Raw genomic sequence first — 23,167 nt, forward strand, 5'->3', positions numbered from 1 at the left:
CCACATATCACTGTGATTCCCCATTGAATTTTACTCACTTTTCAGAATATGCTGTCTAGAAAATTACGCTGATTGGTATTTGGTGCCTATCGCTGATTATACCAGAGACAAGGATGCATCTGCCATTTGTATCAGCTTTGTGGAAGTGGGGTATGAAGTTGATGTGTTTGAACAGCAGAATAGATATCCCCTTTGATTTGGTAGGTGACGTTGAATGATATTGGTATGGGAAGTTTGTAGATTGGATTTTATGGTGATCATTGTGTCTGAAGTGGGTCTCCTGCAAACACAATATGTCGGCATTTAGGGATTTGAGGTCTCTATTAAGCAGGTGCCTTTTTGTAGAGATGTTAAGTCCCTGTTCATTAAAGGTGGTTGCTTAGTGTGTAGCTTCGTGTGATGCTTCGTAAGGTATATTTTTGCGAGGGCCACCACTCCTCCCAGCGCTGTCAAGCCGAGAGGTAGGTCCCTTTTTTTACCAAATGGTGATCACAGGGGTAGGGTGAAGGGTTGGATTACCACCTCCTGTAGCCAGGGGTCTAGGTGGTAGAAGAGTGCGATTGTGGAGATGCCCACTTGCTCCTCTGCATTTGGTTGAACAAGATCATTATGAACATAACAGATATGAATTGAACAAAAATTAACTAGAACAAAAGTATATACAAAAACTATAATTGCCCTTTATGCAGCCATGCACGGCATCTTCGCGCCCCGGTGGATCCTCCACCCTCGGTGCTTCCAGTAACTTAATTTAAATCTTATTTTGCCATTTGTGTGTCGTGCCAAGTCAGTGTGATAATTAATTGTCTAAAGTGTCCGGGTGCCCTGAGATTATATTTTGTCAGGAGGGCCTGGGTTCGTTGTCTGCGCAAGGGGTGCAACTTTGCTGTTGGAGCATTCCCACTTATACGTCAGCACAATGGGCAATGTGAGTGCTTGCCTAGGGCCCTTCCGTGGGTCTCTCTCTCTGTGTCTTAATTACTACGTGCCCCCGTATCAGCAATAATGCACGTTCTGTACTTCCTCTCATAAACATACCCCATAAATGACAACAATAGCATTTACATTACCCAACCCTGGTTACAGCCTGCTAAGCGGTGAGCTGCTGAAGATAGGGTTCACGCTTTTAGAGTACAAATCTTAAAGGTAGTCAGTTAATTTTTTCTTTGTTTTCTTTCAATCCGGGGAGAGTCTATTAGCATTAGATTGGTCTGGTACTCTAATGTCCCAGGATGCAAGGATCCGGTTTCCTTCCTCTGGTGTCTGTATGACGGTGGTTTTCCCTCTCCTGTTGACGAGGAGCTTTGTTGGATATCCCCAGCGATATGATAGATGGTGTTCTCTAGGTTTCTGAGTTATATCCCTGAAGTCCCGCTGGCGTTTTTTAGAATGTAAGCTGAGATATCTGCGTATATTGGGACGCCTCTGTTGGCCTCTGGCATGAAAGTAGTGCATACAAAGTAGCATGTCTCTTGGCATTTCAGGGGGAAGAAAGCTAGGTTTCGCTGTGCGATGTATCCTATCAGGAGCATATCTTGGGGCCATTCTGGCAGCAAGTGTTTCAAGAGGTCTGCAACATGGGCCATGAGGTCAGGGACATTCATGCTTTCCGTTATGCCCCTTATGCGCAGGTTATTTCTACGGGCTCGGTCCTCCATATCCGCCAGCTTCACATCTTGATTGTCAATTCTAACAATGAGGCCTTCTACAGTATCCGCCAGTGCATTATGGGCTACATTATATTCCGACAGTTTGTTCTCTGCCTGTGATGTGCTTGTACCCAGCTCCTGCAGATCTTTCCGGATATCCTTCATAGCTGTGTCAAGCTTGTGCAATATTTTATTAGACATTTCATCCAGTAGGGTTTTCAACATGCTGTGCGTCAGCGTGGGGTCTGGCTCCGTGAGTTGCACCATGTGGTCCGCATCTTCGCCTGCGCCATCTTGGGCATGGCCATGCGGCTGCTGGGCTTTGCTTCGTCCAGCTCTGGAGGCGAAAAAGTAATTTTTTTCTAAACGCTCCGTGGTCCTCTTTCCTTTAGGCTGCGACATGTCTGGGTTTGCGGTGTTGTTTTGGGCTTAATTGCTCATCTGAAGTTCTTGAGGAGCTGTTAGCATATGCGTCCGCTCTGATCCCCGGTCAGGATACGCCCCAATATTTAACGTTTTATGATTTGTAACTCTAGTGCCTGGAGATAATTATTTTAAGCAAAGTACACTAAATTATCTCCCAGACACAGAGACCCCAGGGCGTGTTGAGGGAGTGTCATGGGCGTGTTGTGGGAGTGTTATACTATGTCCTTCCTTGAGACCCCCTGCTGGGCCACCTGGCCATAATAAAACATTCCTATTGTACCCTTCATCAAGTCTCGACTGAACCACTGGATTTATTCTCACGACTAACTTGGATTTCAGGAAAGTATGAATTATGCGAACAGGCTATAATCACTAAGTCCCTAGCATTTCGGCAGTATACGAACAAACAGAGTATCCGAAATACAAGGTGTTCTTTACACACTCCCGCCACCATGCCATGATCTTACAGAAGTATGCCACAGTCTGTATGGGCTTAAAGGGACACTCCAAACTCCCTCCCCAAAAAAAGAAAGAAAAAAAAGTTAGTAACTGTTTAGTAAATATATCCCAAATGAAAATATGCATGGATTTAATACATTTTCATTGGAGTTAGATCTAAAAACAGCTTGCAAAATCTGCAGTTCTCTTGTCCACATCTTTTGCAAGCCCTCCCCTTCTAACCCCGCCCAGACTTTCTGTGGCTGCCCAATCACAGACTTCCCAATGCAGCTCAATGAGAAGTCTTTGCAGTTAACCATTTGAGTTAACTGCAACTAAGCTAACCAAACTAGAAAGTAACAGGACCTGTTGTCTGATTGATAGCCAGGGGTGTGTAACAAAGTTAATTTATAAAAGTGCCAATTTCTGTTAAAAGCTTAATTTTTATTTTTTTTTTAAATACAAACAAGAGCACACTCTTTACACATAAAGAATTTTCAGCAAGCTAAAGTGCACTAGGGATCTGGAGTGTCCTTTTAAGCATGCTTTACCATAGCCAGTTTCATTAGAAACCAATCAAGTCTGCTACGAAGGCAAGGCAGTACCTACTCTGTCTCTCATGCCAAGAATACTATAAGCATGCTGCTTTATTATTCACAACATACTTCACTGGGCACTAATAAGAGTACCCATTTGTCTTTCACAAAGACAATATTATGCCAAGAACACCATCAAATTGGCAGGATTCTTCACAAGAGTGAGATTTCACTACCTTGGTTTTGCTTCAAATTCTGCTACCTTGGCCTTAAAGTTGATATTCTCCCTTTAGTGAATAACCCTGTAAATGTGTACCCTCATAAAATAATGTCACTAACGTGATTTAAATGGAACCTATAGTCCCAAAAATAAGAATTGTTATTTAGGGACTACTGGTTCCCTTCTGTGCACCCCACTTTGCTGATAAATTTATTAAAGTTTAATAAAGATTTCTTACCTCATTTCTAGCATTGGGACTCTGCTGCAGCCGCCCACTGCGACTTCAAAGACACAGCATACCTGTTGACATATTTGCAATCTCATACAGAAGCAATTGATTGGAGGTGGGAATGTGACGCGAAATTCTCAGATCGAGTTTTAGTTGGACTGAAGAAGGATGCGCCTCTAGTGGCTGTCAGGAAGACAGTCTCTTGTATTTTAACTCTGTAATGCACATTGCATGTTAAAGATAGGACCACTGCACCCAGAGCACTACATCAATATGAAATGGTCTGGATGACTATAGTGAACCTTCAAACATCCAACTATAATTTAGCTTCTAGCTTAAACTATGGAGATTCTGTCTGTGACACTCTGTTCAAAGTGCAATATGCCGCTTAGGTAATTGGAAATGATTTATAAAAAAATCTTTACTAAAATGATAGTAAAACTGCTAAATACTAGAATATTTACTACCTTTAACTATAGCAACTGACTCTATTGACAAAGTGAACTGGGTTAATGGATGTGAACGATGAGTAAGACGAGTCTTTTGCACCCTTTCTTCTTTAAGATGAAGATGGAAGAGAACTGGTATATAACAAAATAATTGAAGTCCATCATGTACGGTTGAACAAAATCTATACACGACTGTGGGATTGTACAGCAGAGCAGCATAGCAGTGGTAGCTAAGTATGAGAACCCAAATGTTGTCTGAAATTCATTTCCCATGATGCTATTCCAGATAGCTAAGTGTGTCCGGTATTGCAGCTCACACATTAATGGGGGAACAGAGGAAGCCGTCACTTCTGCGTTGTTTTCTTGACTTTGTTTGTGAACGACATTTCTGGTGCTTCTGATGCTTAACCAGCAGGTCATATTAAATGTAGTTCACAGACGATGGGAAGGCCAAAGAGATCCATTTATTCTTATTTAATAAGAACTACTTAATGTGCACCGACCTTCCTGAAATGCTGTTCTGTGTTACTGAAACACTATAGGTGTATAAAATGGATTTCCTTTGGGTTTACAGAGATATTTGAGCCACACATACCTGCTTGGTAATCAAGCAGTGTGTGTAGAAGCACATGACAGGACATACAGTCATACTGAGAAAAATGAAATGATCTCCTCCGTTCAGGGCTGTTCTAGTTTTACTTGAGTGCTAAACTCACTGTACCAACACACCATAACATCGACATCTCCTTGCATATGAACATGTGTTTCGGCAACTGAAGTTTATAACTGAGTTTATTACTGATATTTATGTTGGTACATAAATATGTGCCTTGTACAATAACCCAGGACTTGGAAAATTTGCATTGAATCCAGGAGCCCAGGAGCCAGCTAAAAGGGTTAGGAGCCAGTTTTTTTAAAACTCAGCAAAGCTTTATTTTCATTAACAAAAATGCAATTATTAAGGGACACTATAGACTATAGTAATGTAGTGATTTTGGTGTCTATTGCCTGTCCCTGCTGGCTTTTCAATGTAAACACTGCCTTTTCATATCTATGAAGAAATGCTGATTGGCCCAGCGTTTTGCCTTGCATGCGCCATAGGCGCCCTATGCTTACCTATGATTGGCTGAGATCATCAAGCTTGGTCATTTTAGCAATGGAGGTTTGGTCAGCTGTGACGAGATCTGCACGTCATGGAAAATAAAGGTGAGTAAAAACACATTTTCCATGCGGTCAGAGGGGGTCTGGTTACCTTAACAGACACACACACTCACTGACAGACACACGTATACTTACTACCAGACACACATACAAACACTCACTGCCAGGCAGACACATTCACTGACAGACATACACTCACTGACAGAAACACAAACACTTACTCCCAGACACACATACACACACTCACTAACAGACAGAGACACATTCACTAACAAACGCACACAGACTCACTGACACAAACTATTCACTCACAAATTATTATTTTTTTAAAATTCAATTGATGTCCACCCAACCTCCCTACCTTTGGGAGAGCTTGAGGGAATTGGCTTTCCCTGGGGTCCAGTGTGGGGCTGTGCTGTAATCGTTGTGCTTTTGCTCTGTTCTTTTCAGTGGACATGGCCGGATGAGGGTGATTGGACCCGGGCAATGATGGAACACTGATCTCTGTAATGTTCTAACTCTGCTCCTTCGCGGGCAGTTTAGTAATGCCGGGGCCATCATATCCCAGCTCCCGACATCACTGCAAGGTGCACTAGGGAGCAGAGCTGGAAGATTACAGAGCTCTCTCACCGCCCAGGTCCATTCACCCTCAGCCAGCCATGTCCACTGAATGTCCACTGCTTGTTATTTTTATTTTTATTTTATTGTATGCTGATTTATTGTTCCTGCTCTCTACTACTTCGAATTGGATTTGTGCTGTCTACTCCTACACTGCCATCCAGTTCCACTGAGAGTGGAGATATGCCTACTACCATTTTATGTCTGTAAGTGCTCCCAATAAATATTTTTTGTACTATTTTATACATACTTCACCATGTATGGCTCTTTTTATCCATTTCTTTAAGACATACTTCATTTTTGATCTACTATCAAGACATATATTCATATACCCCAGGGGGGTGAGAGGCCTGATTTGCATTTTCGTTTGTGAGTTTAATATCTAGCTTTACACTCCCACTATTTAACTTAAACTGTATAACGCTATGATATATATTTTTATTATTTCAGATTGCACTATATTCTTATATTGAATATTCATATTCTGGATATATTCTCCAGGTTGTATTGATTACATGCTTATTTGAAGGTGTTTTCCCCTTTTTTTCTCTGATGTCCACTGAATAGGCTGACAAACATCCAGGTGCCAGTACAAAATTCCTAGTCACCATGGTGACCTAGCTCCTGAGATTTGTGGAGCCCTGCAATAACCAACTAATTATATTGAATTGACCACTGACTTCAGTGATAAATTAAGCTGGGTTTTATTATTTGCTTTGATCTGCAGGTCACTAAGTTCAATGTATAAGCGATTCTTTTATAAATGTGAACATGTACATTGGTGATGTGTTTAATTCATAAAAGAGGTATGCATTGGATGCATTTCATCATTAAGTGAGAATACAGTAAATGTAAACAATATTTTATTTAGAGGATTATTCATGAACAGGATACTATATAGGCAACAAAACCTCTTTAGCTTAATGAAGCAGTTTTTTGTGTACATGCCCCTGCAGTCCCATTGCAATTTAGGAGTTAAATCACATGTTTCAGCCCATGCAACCATAACCAAACCTCCACTGGCTGTAACTCACACAGCATACTTGAATAAAATTGTTTAACTTTCAAATCAGATGTTAACTTACTTTAGAAATTCTTCTCTCCTTTGTAATTGAGCTTTAATCACACACTGGGGGCTCCTGTGGGCTCTTACAATTTATTAAAAGAGAGGTAGATAAAAAATTCTACATTGAAAATAATGTGTATCAAAGTTTAAACATTAGATCTGTCTTTACAAGAAGCGCATGTAAAAATGGCTAGGGATATATAAACAAAGGCAGAGAATTTAGACTACAGGGGCATGATCTATACACCGAAACCACTCCATTAAGCTAAAGTTGTATTGATGCCTATAGTGTCCCTTTAATTCTCAAAGCTACATTTTTATGCTAGCAAGAGTCTAGATAAATACATTGTCATGTTTTAATATCAGATCACGCTCTTATTTTGCTTAGAAAACAATTTATAAGACTGAAATTATGAAAACAATTAAGATATGAATGTCATATATTTTTTTTCTTCTAAGAATCCAATTTTATTTCTGTAAAATAGTGCAACAGATGAATAATACCTTATTAACTTGGTTTAACGTATTCTTTTTATGTTTTTTTTTTGGTGTAATTCTACATATTTTTGCATTAAGAAACATGCATTTTATCTTACAATTAACATATTATTCCTACTAATCATCTGTTGCATTCCAATAAATCATCAAAAAAGTCAAGAGAGTTTTGTTTACTTCCCAGCGTGTCTTTAATCTTCTGAGCATTGTCTAGTCACTCGTCAGAGAAAACGAGAGCTGCTTGGGGATATGACAGCAGGAATCAGAAGGATCAGTGGAATAATGCCTTTTTTTCTGAGGCTTTTTAATGCACCATTTTTTTAAATGACAAATGTATTCTTTTCTACTTGTCTTAAAAGGGAAAAAAGTGATTGATTTCACATCTTCAGCTACTCAAATTTGTATATATTAAGTAATGGTTGAGGATGAACTTGCAGGGTGGCATATTAGAATGAAAAAAAAACAAAAAACCCTTTACTAATGGAAAGTGTAAATTGGGTTACCGTATGCTATGTCAGAAACTCAATAAGGATAATGGATTGAGTTTAATGGGATTTTTTCATTAGGATTTGATAGTGTTATTTGGGGTACAGTTTCATAAAAAAAAAACCATTAATGTCAGGGCTCACACTGTCATTACCGATGCCAAATAAAGCATCAATCTATTGAATTAGACGATTGGGAGACATTAGAACACTGATGGTTAATCTCAACTGCTGATGTTTATGGAATATTTATCTTGATGCTGCAGCCTTGCTAAGCGTTCTGAAACAGATAGATAGTTTGATCATCATTGTTTCATTTATTTAGTCCTGAGAGTGCTAATCGGAAGTATTATATTTATTATATGCAAATTTATTAAGCCTGTTTCTACTTCTATTTCTATTTAGTGTTTTTTAAAAAGCTCCATTCTTCTAAATGTCATGATATTTCTTAGAGACACTAGTGATCATTGTATTTGACCATTTTTATTTATCTTTATTTATATTTATATCTTACATTTTAAAACAATACATGCAATTCTGTCCTAGGGTTTTTAAGGAGTAGATAGTAAAGGAGGCATAAAATGTTATTCATCCTAAAGTGGTTAATTTTCAAAGCCCACTTTGCCTTAAAAATATATTGCTTCTATAAGGATATCAAATTTGTGAGTTAGGACTCTTGTGAAAAGTCAAGCCAACAATTGTACTGTACATAATTCTAAGAACATTCTAACATTATAGAAGTAGAACTTATCTTTTATCAGGTACTGTCCAGTTTTTAGATCAGCAAATGCTCCTCCTCTCCTGAGATTAACTTGACAGATGATCTCAGGTTAGCTCGGTGCTTCTAATAGTGAAGCACAGAGACCTATGGATCTTTTGCAAACACTACGCTGAGCCAATTGCATGATTTGTGTGCAGTGTGTGTGAGGGGTGCAGTGTGTGCTCCTCCAGCTGCAGGCAGAGTTCAATTCTCTCTCAAAATCCCTGGAGCATTGCCCTGGTAACCCACAGAAGCGCTCCAAGTTGTCCAGCGTTCACCCTCGTGGCTTCTCCTCTCCCATACGCCACAGAGAAGTGCCTTTGGACCGTTGATGGAAATCTTCAATCTCCCCATCGACCCATGAAGACACACAGCAAGGCATAGGCCGGCATGGGAGATTAAAGACCTGCAGGTGGGATTTTATGCGGTACGTCTGTGGTTTGTGACAGTAAAATCCCACCGTGGGCCGTATGCAGTGCATTGGACAGCCCTGTTCTATGCTATGATTTATACATCCTGGATTCATTATCAACTTCTAGTTTGCACATCTTTGATATATACATTTTTAGTAAAGGCGCTTTGGATTTTCTTAATAAAAGGAGACCCCCTCTTCCTCCCATTTTTATTTCATATGTATGTAGCCCTGACTGTTCCAGAGATACAAGTTCAATTTCCAGCAAGGTCAGCTTGGCCTTTTATCCTTCTGAGATCAATAAATGGATTACAATTGATTTAGTTAATGGTAACATATATACCATAGTTGCAGCTTCAGTCCAGAAGACTGGATAAGCACTTTTACTTTGGGGAAATAAAAACTCTATACTATAAGTAGATATTATTAACCGACTCTCGGTAATTTGATTACAAACTAATGGATTGTGAAATGGTTCAGTGGAGGAATATCCTGTTTCCTTATGGTATCTCTTTGATCTGCCTGAATTAAGGTACTGGTTGATTCCAAGATGGCTTAACAAAGGCTGGAGGATAATCAAAAAGTATTGCTGATTTTCTTGTTTGTACTTTTCCCTTTTGTCTTATCAGACTATGCACAAGGATGGACCAAAGGAAAGTGAAACCATATTTTACTTGTATTAAGATTTTAAATGATGTAGCTTTACCTTTTTACTTCTTGGCCTGTATTCCTCAGGCTTGAATGCCGAACAGTTAGGTGATTGGTTGTTTTTCCATCCAATCACATTGCTCTATTCAAGTCCCCTTTAAGCCTTTAATTTCTCGGTTATCTTATTAGAGTAGGTAGAGTAGTCTTCTTCTTGTAGCATACCATATTGTGGAATTTAGCCTCCTGAATCTTGCATTTTAGTTGTTTTACGAACTGCATAGACCATCCTAAGCTGTTTTGTTACTGCTGTTTAGGTGACTAAAGTGTTCCTTTAAATAAAATTATTTATACATTTTGACACATTCCTTTATTTGTGGGTGCAATGTTTGATTAATGTTCATCTAGCTTATTAAATGGAAAAAAAATGCATATTGCTGTTCAATATGCATACAGTACAATAAAATGTATATATTTTTCCACCACCCTCCCCAGGGGGATTTTTTTATGCAATATCTCAGATTTTTACCAAACCGACAGCTGATTAATAGATGTTTCTAAATTTGTACAGATATTCAGAAGATTTTGTCCTTTATAAAACATGTGAAATGGCATAGGTAATTCCAGGTAACGTTACACATATATATAGCTTTTACTTATAAAGGTACCAGCAAAATATGATGCTTATCTTTTTTTTTTTTTTTTTTTTAAATCTTTATTTGTGATGTGGCAGCATATCAATGAAGTCAACAATTTCAAGATGGCCACATTTTTAGGCAATATACCGTGTCTGAATTAATATTATTATCATTTTTCAATTTTATTATTTACATAGCGCCAGCAAATTCTGTAGCGCTGTACAATGGGATGATGCTTATCTTAATACTGTATAGTGTGTGCCTAATCCAAGATGACCACTATAACCACATGCTATCTGTAAATGGAAGTCACAACCCAACTAAACTGTGAATTGACTAGTACAATTTTACATTTTATGCCAGAATAAATTAAATGTACAATTTTACAATGTAACTATTTTTCAGGCTTGGCTATTTTGGCCATAGAATGTATAAATCCATGTGAATACTCATTTTTGTAAAATACCTTTCATTATACATGTGCTAGCTGATATCTTGACAGCGTTTCTTTCATTTAGCCCAGTCTACTTTTTCATTCTGATTTTTTTTTTTCATAATTTACTTTTGTGTGAAGGAGATGGTTTCCTTCCTGCCACTAAACAATGTATATTGCTTGTAAACTGGAGAGTTAGTTCGAATAACCACTTCTACCCTGTCTAGCTTTTCAAAGGCGCTGGGTCCTTATTGATGAAAAGAAAAATGTCCCTGTAACCTTAATTGCAAAAATGTAGAAAACAAAATAATGCTTTATTACCAGAGACAACAAGCATTTCTTATAGTGGTTCTTTCATCAAGCAGTGTGGTGTTGAACTTTGACATGTGCCTTTTGTGAACTTTAGGCAAAAATAACAGAAAAGAAAATAATAATTTCGATTTAAATGGTTTCTCCAACCATTTTTCCCTGATGATAAAATAATACCCTATTGCATTATTCTCTCAGCCCTCCCCTCCTACAAAAAAAAAAATTCAAAAAGAGGTTTTAAAATAAATATTTACTTACCTTAATTCTGTGCCCGGCAAAGCTTCCCGCCATTTCTCGGTCACAGGAGCTGCACAAAGTCCAACCAATTTGCCCCATCACACAATTAAAATTATCTCTGGATGACCACCAGACCACCAGACTCCCACCATCATGACCACTTCAAAAAGCAGACGTGGTCATGGTGGTTGGAGTAACTCTTTAATATTTTATTCCATCTTTAGTATATAGATATGCGAACCCTTTTGTGCATAATAACTTGGTGTTGGATAAATGTCTTGTGTGCTGTGCTTAGTGAAGAATATTGGAGAATTATCATTAGAATTTATTTTGGTCCTACCAAAGGAGGCATCATAGCGTCTTGATGGAAAGAGCCTTTGAGATTGGAGATCTCTACAATGCACCCATTGTTTAATGTATAAACTCTAGTTTCTATTTTTCCCAGTGATATCACTGATAAAGTAACATATTTTACCATATCGCATTTAAAAATAAATATAAATATTTCCTCTGGTAGTTCCACTTATATCAATACCGCCAGAAAAATGGTTGTATGTATGAAAGTTTGTATAACTCATATGCAACCATCCGTATTCTCTTTGAAAGACAAAAGGATAACTGTGAGCGCTGCTATGAGCTGTCACATAAAATCAGATTGCAAAACAGACAGTGTGGAAGGTGGAAGGCAAACAGATTCACGGTGGCTGAGACACACTTAGATAACACGACCCAGTAGGCATTCTCTCTGTCTGCTGTCTTCATGCTCGTAAGACTGCTGTGATCACTCTTAAGATAACTGTACCAAAACAAAATGTACATGAAGTTCAAGCAAAAGATGGCATGAATTATGTACCTGTCACCTTCCAATTGACATTTTCTGCTCTTAGCTCTGGTTGGCACAGCGTCATAGTGCTAGTGTTAAATTGTGCAGAGTAGTTAGCAGCCCAATATTGAAACTATTCTGTTTGAGGATCCTATCTGTAATTGTGTGTAAATGTGTCTGATGCTACATTTATCGTGCATGGGAGGTTGTATTTGGTGTTTTAATATTTTCTAAGTGCTAGCAATAGTTAAAAATGAACTGGTGGCTGAGCTCTCTAAACTTGCTCACTCTACAGATTATAAAAACACGGACATAGCTGTAAGATTAAGAAGATCATGCTTAGCATAGGCGTGCGCAGCCTATTGCATTAGGGTGTGCACCCTAAAGCACAAACACACGCCGCCTGTATACGTATGTGTGTGTATATATATATATATATATATATATATATATACACACATGTATATACACACACATACATATACTGCTGTGTGTGTGTGCTGTTAGTGTGCTGTGTGAGGAAGGGTGCTGTGTGTGTGTGAGGGTGCTGTTAGTGTGATGTGTGTGTGAGGGTGCTGGTAGTGTGCTATATGGGTGAGGTTGTTTGTGTGTGTGTGTTTGTGAGGGTGCTGTTTGTGTGTGAGGCTGCTGGTAGTGTGCTGTGTGTGAGGGTGTTTGTGTGTGTAATGGTGCTGTGTGTGTGATGTGTGTGGGTGTCATGTATTTGTGAAGGTGCTGTTTGTGAGGGTGCTGCTAGTGTGTTGTGCGTTTGTAAAGGTGCTGTGTGTGTTTGTGAGGGTGCGGTTAGTGTACTGTGTGTGTGAGCGTGCTGTGTGTGTGAGGGTGCTGTATGTGTGCTGTGTGTGTGAGGGTGCTGTGTGTGTGCTGTATGTGTGTAGGTGTTGTGTGTGTGTGTGTGTGGGTGGGTGCTGTATGTGTGTGTGTGCTGTATGTTTGGAGGGATTGTGGAGGTGGGGGCAGATTAGTAAATATTCCCCCTCCCTTCTTACCTTATGTAGGGAGGGGGGAATCCTTGCTGCCATGTGCCATCCCTGGTGGTAACGGGGAGAGTGAACTCTAGCCTGCGGGGCTAGAGTTAACTCTCGTGAGATCTGAGCGTTGCCACGGCAACGTTCAGATCTCGCAAGAGGAACCGGGCGGAGCTGCCCCTGCCGGCAGGTTACAAGTCCTGGAGAATAAAGTGTGGGAACTCACCCAAGATTCCCACATCCCCCGAAAAAAAATATATATACACTTGTGTGTGTGTATATGTATATATATATATATATATATATATATATATATATACGCGTGCACACACACACACTGACACATACTCAGACACACACACATACACTCACAGACACACACTCACAGACACACACTCATACATTCACAGACACACACACTCACAGACACACTCATACATTCTCAGACACACATACACACACATTCACAGACACACACACACTCACACACACATACACACGCATACACTCACACACACATACACACACACTTACAGACACACACACACACATTCACAGACACACACACATACACTCACAAATTATTCTAATGGATTTTTCAAAGTTATGTGAACAGGACTTCATGTAAAGGAACGTTCAAATGTAAAAAAAAAGAGATATATTTATTAATTTCTGGCGCTTGTGCTATTTAGATTACTTGCCCTGCCCCCACCCCTTTTTTATCTTAAAGGGACACTATAGTCACCAAAACAACTTTAGCTTAATGAAGCAGTTTTTGTTTATAGATAATGCCTCTAAAGTATCACTGCTTAATTCACTTCCATAAGGCACATAAGGCGAACCTATACCCTTCCACCAAGAGAGGGCTCACTCAACCCTTAGTGAGTCTGTAGCTGACATAGAACATGACAATTTAACAAAGGACACAAATAATTGCCGAAAAAACAAACTTATATAAGACATTATGCACTTCTCCCCCACGATACAAGGGTCCACCTTAGCACCCTTGACCAGGGGAATAGAAAGCCCCTGTGCACACTTACCTGTACTCATAATTGTTTGGACCTAGAAATACGCTGTGCGATGTATCGACATATAGCTCCTGGAAAGACCACAAAAATATATATATATATATATATAAAATAGAAATAAGTAAATTAAAAATAAAACAACAAGGAGCTATACGTTAACCTATTGTTGCCCCACTCTGTTTTGTGACCTTGGAAACATTTTCAGTTAAAAATGCAAAGTTTAGAATTACCTAAATACATGTACAAGGTGCATCTGTATATCTCAATTACGAGTGTAACATTCTAGAGGCCTGCATGCCCTCAACTGTATTTCATTTTGTCTTTCAAATGCCTTAATACAATAAAAACAAGATTTACAACAACAACAACAAAAAATTTAAAAAGGGACATAAGTGGTGAAATGGACACTCAAAACACCAATAACTTCTGTTCTTTCAATAAATTACAAAGGACAGAGCTTATGACAAAGATTGACAGGGATCGAAGATGGAGGCTCCCATTTACAGAATAAAGAGATATGAATTTCAACATTTAATTTTATTTTCCACATGTTACTACGTCTGAAAAATACATATTTGTTAAATATAAGTTAAAATAAACATAAAGTAACACCATAGGGTCAGGAACGTATATTCTTGACCATACAGTGTTAAAAATACTATTTAGATGGCCACCCTTGCCTCCCTTAAATAGGGCTAAATCTTACCTTTATTCCAGCGCCGCATGGGCCCATTTTCCTATGGGATGCACTGGATTGGCTGAGATCGGCAATCCTGATGATCTCAGTAAAGGAGGCAAGCCAGGGGGCGGAGTCAAATGCCACGCTGGCCAATCACCATCTCCTCATAGAGATGCACCAAATCAATTAATCTCTATGATGATTGTTCAGTGTCATGGAGATGTGCAGCACTGTGCAGCACTGACCCAGGAAGCACCCCGAGCGGCAATGTAAACACTGCCTTTTCTCTGAAAAAACAGTGTTTACATTAAAATGCCTGCATGTACTGACTATACATAACAGAACCACTATGTTAAGCTGTAGTTTCTCTGGTGACTATAGTGTCCCTTTAATATAAAAAAAAAAAAATTGGGACAAGTTAGTTCCTGTACATATACAGAGATAACAAAAAGAACATAAGCAAAGCACAGCATATAGACCCTCCAAGTATACACAGAGAGTGTAAATATGTTATGTAAATATGGGGGGTGTATATTTGTTTGTAAGTTTGGTGTTTAGTGAATAACCCTGTATGAAAACCACCATGGTTCTCCAGTTCATAAAGTTGTTTGCCTGTGGTTACTTCCTGAAATGGCTTGTTTTCCTAAGCACAAAACACAGCTGAACTAATGCCTAGAGGTGCAATTTACACAAGGTTAGACAGAAAATGTAGATCAGCCCTAATTTTTTCAAATGTATTTTTACACCAACCCCATAATTACCGCCAATGCAAGGAGTTTTTACTATATTAAAGGTTGAATTAAATAAAAAAAATGCTCTTTGCTTATATAACTATATAAGTAAAGTTCATGGTCTTTTCTTTAGTAGTATTATTTTTAGAAATGGTTTAATATGCTTTGATATGTGCTGTAGGATTTCAGTGTATTGCCATATAGCTAGCATATTTTTTCTTCTATGAGAAATATTAGGAGTTAGGTGTTGCTAACTTCTTTGCACCAGGTTAGAGGCTGGTATTACGTTTGGATTGCTAGCGATTGGTTTGGTTTCTAACCCTGTCACTGCAATTTAATGGCTGCCATTAAGCAGTGGTTAGCAATTTTCTTAGAGAATATTGATAGCCATTAGCCACTACTTAGTGGCTGGCTTTAAGTAGCAGCTGGAAGTAATTCTCTGTCGCTACTGGTGAAATTTTGCAGTCAGTAAGCAGCCATTACTTGTTAAGAGTAAAGAGAACGGCATTTTAGCAAGTAGTGACAACATTCGAAGCAAGCCCTCGTGTGGTCAGACATTGCAGAATGGAAACCACCACTAACATTAGGGACACCATGAAAAAAATACCGTAAAAAATAAAAACCTGCATACTCCCCAGTGGGCCAGTACATCCCTCAAGACAGAGTGCTATATTTTGCACTCCCAGTACATGGACACCTTAAGGCAAGCACCTGTGCCACCTTACGGTAGTGCTGGCCCTGACTATAAGGCAGTAAAAAATTATATAGGACCACATAGTCCTACAAAATAAACAAAAGAACGGCATTACATTAAGCAGACATGTGCAGCAGCATGTAGTAAATGTTGCAGCTTTGCTACCTTGATGTCTTAAGAAAACTGCAATATTGGTTTTGCACTTCTGCCTCAAGCACTATAAGTACACTACTTCATATGTCTAAAATAGGCAGATTTAGAAGCAAAACAAGAAACAAATGTAGTAATGTATATATTATTAGGACCTATTTACTGGATGCTCACTGTGAAGGGATGCAGGGAAATTTGTAAATATAAATTGCCCCATGGATAATTTAATGTAATTAATTGAAGTGTGAATTCAAATTGAATTTCAAATTATGATAAAATAGCCCAAAATTTGAAATTTATCTTTCCCCTAAAATTTTACATTCACTCAAAATTGACATTTTAAATGTACTCCTGCTTTTGGTGTAGCAAGTAAACAAACTCTACTTAATCAGAATCAGACTCTTGATTCTGGTTTCCATATATTTTTTTAAATTGTATTTTTTAAAAACTGTGTATATTGAGAAAAAGCAAAAATGTCCAATTTGCTGAGCTGGATTGCTGAACCAATGTTTGACAGGCAGTAAAACAAAGTGTGAGGTGAAGTCAGAAGGGCTTATCTTTCAACATGAGCAGTGACCCACATAAGAGGGAAACTGTGAGTACCAGAAAATAAGCAGAATGTGAAACACATAATCCCCCGAGCTGCTTCTGAAACTCACCCACACTGCGTTGTGAAGTCACAAGTACTCTGTTTAGAAAAAAAAATCAAGTAAATGCATGTATTTTACCAGACCACATTATGATCTCACTGTAATGTAACATTAAAGCTGTTATTAATAACATTTTATTACACATATAGCACCAAACATATATAGCACTTGAAACATATTGTAACTTTATAAACTTCTTTAGTCAGACACAAACGCACATTGGATGCCTTTGACATCTCTCATTGCATATGGATAAGACCATCAGATGTGGGTTGCCACAGGCACTAAGCACTGTGGCAGCAAATGACTGGTGACTAGGAAGGGGTTAACTTGGGGGTTACGTTATCCCTATGGGACTGTGACTCTTTCTGTGGGAAGCTCAGGTAGAGTAGGCCTGTAGCTTAACAAAATGAACGTGATTGGCTGTTGCTGGTGATATAGATTAGCTAGAGGATTGGATGACAGCGGTACAAGCCATGAAACTTGCAGATAAACAATGGGCAAGTGCGAAACAGATTGTGGGACACTGCTGAAGGAATTCAGGAACAGGAGTTGCACTTGTGAACCTCTACCTTCTGTCCCTGAGTGTTGTATAATTGCTGTGGTGTTTGTTTTGGCAAGCAGGGGCAAAGTCATCATTGTGGTTAAAGTAGGATGGAATACATTTTTTTTAGTGTGTTAAAAGGTGGTCAGATTAGTTAGGACTGACTGACAATTTTAAAGTAGTTATTGTAGTTAAGGTTTGTGCATATGTGCAGTTGGTAATGCCCTTAAATCCTTTACGTAAACACCACGGCTTTAGGCCATCAAAGCAAAATTAATTCCGGTGCCTTTAAAAAATAAAAAATAAAAATTACATCTAGTGTGTCTTTACTGTGTCGACTCTTCGTTTATCATGTTTAACTATTTGGAATATACGATTGCCTATCAGACATATTGGTGATCCTGTGGTCTTAGTTGATCTTCCATAGACTCCATTTTGTATTCTCACACGTGAAGAAGTATTGCATAGACCTGGTTACTGTTAGCTTCATCAACTAAGAGCTAAAGATGGCGTTTTTCTTCAAGACGAGAGAGCTTTGGAGAAGTATTTATTACTTCTCTCTTTCCTTTGGGCAACACCATAGAAATGTACTTGTCATTATGGCTGGTCTTTTCAAACAGTGCAAGACCCCACAAGTGACAGTGCCACTTTAACATATTTGTCACATCGTATTTACTTGATTTTTATGTTTTCTCTGTCCATGGTATAGTACTGCAGAATGTTTACGCTCTATAAATAATTATAGTAATTCTTTTATACAAGTAACTCAGTCTGACAGAGGCCTTTCTTCTAAGCAGCCTCATACAAACCGTATAATGATATAATGTCATTTTAGCCACATGGATTGGGGAACTTTATTTCAAGAGTAGCAAGGTCGTATTTAAAGATAAATATAAATATATGAATACTTTGGTGACAAATTCACTTTGAAAGAAACAACTACTTATATTATTGTCAAAGCATGCTCTTTGCAGACATTTTATAGCATTAAACGCTGTAAAGAAATTTATGAAAAGCAAGCATGAAACTAAGAGAAGACATTTTAAAAGTTACACTGACACATTAGCAAAAGTAAAATGACACTGATGGATGCTGCAGACACGATACCATTTATGTGCACCAATTTACCTGTCAAAAATGACAACATAAGATCAAACTTTGTCTGTACAGGAGCGCTTCTTTGAAGTTAGATTGCTCTGTTCTATTTCAGGAGCTTCCTTCACAGGCTCCTATGTAGGATGTGATGGCTTTTATTTAAGTTTTTTAATGTTTCAGTCAAGTACAATGTGCCCTTTAAGTCAGAATCAGTTTTGTTTTTGCTATGGACTGCAAAGCATGCCAAACCCAGGGACTTCCTCTTTGGTTTACTGTGTTTATAATTTAATTTTATCAACATTATGTCTTGCAAAGTGTACTGTTTTAAGTGAGCATTCATGTCTGTGAAAATACAACAAACTATATTTCCACTAACAATTTCCCAGGAAAATGCAATGTGACGTGTGTGTGTGTGTGTGTGTGTGTGTGTGTAGATATATGAGTTTACTATGCACAAATATGTAAAGAGAAGCTCATATGGAAAATTCTGTGAAACTTCCTCCACATATCTAAATACTACCACCATCCTCCCTTTTTCACTTTTCCTGCTGTGCTTGCTTTCTAATTCCTTTTTAAGAGCAAGTGTTCGGATGATTGCTCCTGTAGTGTTAAGCACTTGTCGAAGGTGTGAGAATAAGGTATTGACGCATGCATGAAAAGAAAAATGTTGCATGATTTTTCATCAAACCGTGAAATGTAGGGAATTGACAACAAGGGTTCCGAATTACAGTGAATTTAAATTTCAAATTGAAAACAAATAGCCAAACTCTAGCTGCGGTATAGCACAATTGGAGATTTTTTCCAGATTGGTGAGTGTAACCTCAATTGTAGTTATACAATTCAGATTAAAATTCAGAATGTAGTAAATAAAAAATAGTAAATTTAGCTGAGTTGATATTTTTTGTATGGAAACAAATATTGTCGTAGTAGCTATGTTAACAATTTTTGTATGGAAACAAAACCGTTTATTTTTTATTTTTAATGTTAACGTTTAAGCCTTCAATCTCTACACTGACTAATGGTGGGGAATTTTGCTATGTAAGTGTGTTGAGGTGTTAAGAAAATCAATGTATTTGATAATGCTCTAAAGCATATTGTTCCTCTTTTGTCCCTTGTAATGATGGAAGCTATTCATTTTGGCCTAAAGAGTGTGAATCCATTTTTATGATTTCTGCAATTCACTGTCTGGCAAATAAATGCTTTATTCTCCTTACAATACTCAGCCTGAACAGTCTGGGGTAAAAGACTGGCTTTCAGAAGGAACCTCTGCGTTTTTGCCAGCATTGTAGAAACTCCTTTGGGTTCCAGGGGTAGGCAACCTTCAGCATTCTAGATGTTGTGGACTACGTCTCCCATGATTCTTTTTTAAGAATTATGGCTTTAAGAGCATTATGGGTGATGTAGACCACAACATCTGGAGTACCAAAGGTTGCCAACTTCTAGGTTAACCTAATCATTTTATATCACTTTTTTCTGAGTTACTTCTAATCTGTGTATTTTTTTCTTGCTGTGTATACTATATTAATAACATTTTGATTAAAAAATACTTGCAACAACAGCAACAGTAAATCAGATAAAAGGGGAAGAAAACTGCAGCTTTTGGTTTAAATAGTAAAAAAAAATGGGACAATGCTTTGGAGTACGCTGATGAGAAACTGTGCAAGCTTGAATGCACTCCCCATAAATAGGTCACTATAGAAGACAGAGAAAGATTAACTACAGATTTGTATAATAGTAATTGTGCTTTAACCCAACCCAAGCAATACAAGACACATCGGGGAAGAAGAAGCTTTTGTGTGAAGCTTTAGAAAGGGAAATCATAACAATAAAAAAAACTGTTGTATGTTTCATAACGATTTATCAAGATTTGCGATTTCATATTCTATAACAGTTTAATGATATTGGGCTTGTGTCGTAAGTTCCATTGGCCTACATGTATAAAAGAGAACAATATATTTGTTTCCAGAAGATATTAGTTTTGTAGGAGTACAACAGATGTATAGCCCAGGGTATAAATATGCTTGTAAAAATTATGAGATGTCTATTAGCCAAACTGATTTTCTAAGGAGCCAAACTGAAGTTCTAGATGCATAAATAAACCATAAAAAGAAAATTCTAAAAAGAAAAGAATGTTGGAAAAGAAAATTTAAAAGGAGTGGAGAGGACAAAGAGGACAAAGAATAGAAACTATCTACACTTGGACAACATAAGAAGGAGTTTGGACACTGTGGTTAATTGTGCTTTTATAAAACACAAAGTAAAGAGATGTAATTAAATGGTTGATGGAGACAAGCAGGATGACGAGGGGGTCCAACATTTCTAATGATTTGCTCCTTGTGTATATATTTATAGCCTAGGTCAGTGTATAAGGATCAATGTGTCAAAATAACTGAATCTATGATGCAGTGTGAGTATATTTTGGGGGAAAGAGATGTGGGCCCATGTGACAGATGGTCCCAAAGTTACAACATACGCGGTCAATATGATTATATACGCGCAAATATATATGAGACAATACAATAGCAAGTTAAGAAAATATAAATGGAAAAAATGTGATAGAGTAATGTTTAAATATTGGCGGCAATAGGAAGCTGAATAATTGCTTGTGGAATTATACCTTATGTAAGAGTATTATGGTGTATGTGTGGGAAATATGTAACATATATTAAAGGAACACAATAGTGGTAAGAATGCAAACATGTATTCCTAGCGCTATAGTTTTCTAGTTCCTGTTCAGAGCCAGCCCTTCCCAAACCCAACTGCAAAACAAAATATGGAAAAAGGGTAAAAAGCTTTATACTTACCTTTTTACCAGTAGTGAGACCCACTCTGTGCTGCCGCCTGCTCCACTGCCCGTAATGTCATTCAGCAGGCATTCATTGCCTTCTCATCTAATCCAGTACTTCTCATAGAGAAGCATTGGGGACGAGAAGCGCATGAACGCTGCTTGTCCAATCAAAGGCTTCCTATAGCGAAGCTTTCAATCTAAAATCACTGCTTACTGCTTTAATATTTACCATGCTTACAATTCCATTACCAAATTCCTTTCCAAAATAGCAATGCCCATATGTGTGTTTGTATGGATTTCAGTTCATATCTGTGCATTCATAAACAATGCAACAACTTGACTGCCTAACCAGGAACCCCAAAAGCTCACCCATGCCAAATAATTACACACTTACACCACCTATATTTGCTAAGGACGTAGGCCACATCCTTTTGAGTTTCAACAGTTAACATTAGCTTTCCAAACCCTTAAATCTGTCCTACCACAAAGTAGACAAGTAACTGGAATCTTTGAGCTGTAGCGCTGTTCGCCTTAGATGTCCTTACAGACATATCTCCCTAGAGGCCACCAGAAGCGGCGTGGCCACATGCCACATTTCGTGCTGGCCACAAACTCCCCCAAACGGTGACAAGAAGAGAATACAGAAAACAAACAGGGGAGGAAGGGAAGGCAAGAACATTTAAAACGGGTGCCCTTGTGACAAGTTAGAATTCTCTCTTCTGACAGAGCTCCAGTACTCCAACAGATTTCTTCTTTTTGACTTGTCCCAGGCTAGAGGGATGGTGCAGCCAGACAACAGGTCAGAAGACTCTGTTACTGGGAGCCCTAAAAATCCACACAGGACACACAGTTCCAAAAGGAACTAACATGCACACTTTATTTTGAACTAGGACTAGCTTTGGGGACTAGTCTTTAAATATTTGGTGACAACCATAAAAAAATACACTTATATAGAGTTTTGAAAAACGAGAAATTATAATTAATACATGAACTATGAAATGCAAGTAACAATTTTAAACACACTAAAAATCAAAAATATATGCATTTTACCACGTATTTGGTTGCCCTCATTTCATACCAGCATTATGCAAATGTGCAAACTTCCATTCAGCCACCAGAGGGTAATGCAGCGATATTAAGTAACGATGAATAGTTTGTTTTTCAATTGCTACCATCTCAAGCCCTTTTCAGAGGCTCTTGGGACCCGGTCCATAGTCTGTGGGCAAGAGGCTGACCTGCAAGCCTCTCCAAAAGGCCATGGGAGCTTCTGTCACATCTTCTAAATGTATACATTGTAACATTTTATCTCCATCACCTTGTGTATTTTCCATGACCCTAACCAGCAGGCATGCACCCATTCCTATAGGTCTTGGTGTATTCTTTCTTGGACGAGGCAGAAGTCATTTTCACATTAGTATATTTTTTACTGTATGTATGTGTTGACAATTTCTTTAGCACAATGTAAAGATTAAATTTGCATAAAGTCCTCCATACAGTATATGGCATACACATGTTTTATGGATGATGCAAGTCCCTTCAAATATCAAGGAGGGGCATAGCAAATTTATTTTGCTCACTTTCACCAGAATGACTGATATGAGCTGAAAGATAAAGTGTTATTATACTACATATAGTCACAACTGATCAACTTATGCACCTCCAGGCATAGTGTGGGGGTGCACAAGGCAGTTGGCCTGGGCGCAACATTCTTAGGGGTGCAACATTTCAAAAGAAAATAGAAAAAAAACAAAACAGTACTCCCTCCCACTTACAAAGAAAATCTCCCA

At 38.2% G+C, this 23,167-nt stretch overlaps 1 protein-coding gene across 3 annotated transcripts in view; it reads left to right on the forward strand.

Moving 5' to 3' along the window:
* Positions 1–23,167, forward strand: part of ATXN1 (ataxin 1) — a 311,414-nt gene that overhangs the window by 149,515 nt on the left and 138,732 nt on the right. Inside the window, exon 1 of one of the 3 annotated variants that reach the window (XM_063451699.1) lies at positions 4,017–4,082. The exons of the other annotated variants lie outside the window; for them this stretch is intronic. The gene's annotated coding sequence lies outside the window, so the exon portion shown is untranslated. Of the gene's footprint in view, positions 1–4,016; positions 4,083–23,167 lie in introns of those variants that run through there. 3 annotated transcript variants of the gene reach the window in all.

Source organism: Pelobates fuscus, chromosome 4 (assembly GCF_036172605.1).
Source record: "Pelobates fuscus isolate aPelFus1 chromosome 4, aPelFus1.pri, whole genome shotgun sequence".
In the NCBI taxonomy this organism is placed as follows: domain Eukaryota; kingdom Metazoa; phylum Chordata; class Amphibia; order Anura; family Pelobatidae; genus Pelobates; species Pelobates fuscus.